This window comes from Magnolia sinica, chromosome 6 (assembly GCF_029962835.1).
Source record: "Magnolia sinica isolate HGM2019 chromosome 6, MsV1, whole genome shotgun sequence".
In the NCBI taxonomy this organism is placed as follows: domain Eukaryota; kingdom Viridiplantae; phylum Streptophyta; class Magnoliopsida; order Magnoliales; family Magnoliaceae; genus Magnolia; species Magnolia sinica.
In genome coordinates, this window is record NC_080578.1 from 4,294,541 (window position 1) to 4,297,051 (window position 2,511).

Sequence of the window (2,511 nt, forward strand, 5' to 3'; positions counted from 1 at the left end):
CGGGATGTTACATTAGCCTACAGAACAATCGTTATTATATCTGGCATCAGATATGATGCAATATCTTTTCTTTATTCATGCACTTGCTACATTAGTTTTTATTGCTAAAGAGTACTTAATAAATTTACATAGACATACTAAGGCGATCATCATCAAATTTTGCAAATATTGGCCCTTTATTTTTTAACCGTTCAATTTCTTAATCGATGGACGTGTAGGTTAGAGCCATCTAACCAAAATTGCTCCTGGGAGCCATATTATCCAAAGTGATCTACGTTCGTATTGATTCTTGGACCTTTGATTAGAACCGCCCATTTTTTTTATGTCACCCAGAACGGTGTGGATTTTTCATAATGTCGGTGAAAAGTGCGGCGAAAAGGGTTGGAGGATCCAGATCAACAGTTCTAAAAGCACCGGTCACATTAAGAGTGTCATGTGTCGGGACACTAACACTTGTGTTGTGTAGCGGGAAGAAGCTATTGAGATACATTTCCAATACAATATGAAATTATATGAACTTTGATGTAGAACGTGTCCACAGATACATTCCTAGCATCGTTGGGCCAAAAGAAGGCGGTCCATAAATTGACCGTAACTTTTGATTTAGGTATCATTCCGGGGCGCTCGAGTTATCAATCTTTACTGAAATGGGCCATTCGATGTGAACCAACCCACATAATGGGCCGTATCTATCCATTTCATCTGAAAACGCATGCTTTCAACCAGAAATGAATTTTTAGGAAAGTTATTATTTTTAGTAATTCTGAATTTTTTAATTTTTTTTATTAGTTTTAGAGTTTTAGATTTTCTTATTTTTAGAATAAACTTGTAATCATGTTAGGATTTTTCTAGCAAAAGTTTATTTAGAATTTTTATTTTTAGAAATTAAGCTTTAGAAGAATTTTATTAGAATTAAAATTTTTATTAGAGTTATAATTTTGTTATTTTTGGTAATTACGAATTTTAGATTTTTTTTCCTATATTAATAGTGTAATAGTGACATACATATCAAACAATTACCAATCAATTTATGAATTTTCTAGAATATTATTTCTATATTCTTGGTTTTTTCTCATGGAGCCGAGAAATTTATGTGAGGAGTGCAAAGAAGGTTCGCGGATTCGAAGTAGTTATCCTTGGGGAAGACGGTGTTCGACCTCATCACGTTCGTCCCTATGTCAATCTTGAACCTTGATTTTACAGCTGGTTGTATATTTTATCTTATCATCAGGTACGCACGATTTGAATGGCTAGGATCGTTTAATTGGTGTGATTTTGACGGTATAATCCATTACTGTCGTCCCATTAACGAAATGATGGTGCCACAATGACCTTGGAGAGATGTCCATTTTCTCTTTATTAACACTCAAAAGCCAGGGCTAAAGCCTATTTCCTCGCCCAGAAATGAGGATAATCCGGGGATACTTTTTTTTAAAAAAAGAAATAAGTACTCTCCATCCGTACCTCACGCCGCTCATTTTGCTTCTTTATTATAGGGCTGGTCTTGTTAACTAGTTAGGCCACGTGCATGGATGATCAGAACCGTTCAATAGGAAGGTCCACCATGATAGGCCATAGGAAAAATATGAACTGTCACAAACAATCATAACCATTGAATCTATGGATAGATGAAGTTAGAGAATGGCCAATAGTTTACATACACGTCTTTTTTTTTAAAAAAAAATGGTTAGTATACCCTTCACCATAAAAGGCATGTCAATGGCCTATCATTGTGGGCCCTACCTCCATAAGTGGGTCTGACGTTGATCCACGTGACCCAACTGGCAGTGGCTGTAATTTTACTTCACTTGTCCAAGGATTGCTTGCTCTTTACCTGTAATAAAGGATTGAAAATCAGTGCTGGTGTACCGTAGCTGCATCGATACCACCAAAGATAGGATCGTATAACCCGTGTGGGGCCGATAGGCCCTTCTGCATTAGTATGGTATGTCAGTACTTTAGCCTTTGAATCTGGGGAGGGGATTAGGTGCGGCCTTACCGTGGGGCCCACCTTGATGTATGTATTCTACAACCGATAATGTCCATCCATTTTGCCGGATCATTTTTAGGGCATGATACTAAAGATGAAGGAGATCCAAATCTCACCGTACATTAGGAAATAATGGCTCAACATGACACAGGTAGGGACGTGATGAGGTATTGAGAAAAGCACCATCTTTTTCAAGTAATTAAAACATCGGATCTGTAAGCTATAATAGCCCTTAAATTCACAAGAAAATAAGAAAACTCAAAATATTTTATTGAAATTAATATCTAAAATAAAATTACAATTTTGAAGTGAAATGAGTTATTTTCTTGTGAAACAGATGGATGGAACCTGCTATATATGCAAGTCAGTTTACCCGAATGGCCTATTATAATATAAGTTCGTACGTGTAGCTCATGTCAAATAAAAAGTTATGAAAATTTAGGGTTCAAATTTTGAATGAGAATTTTTCTTAAATCAAAATGGATTTCTTTGATTTGGACACACTTGGACCAATTATATCA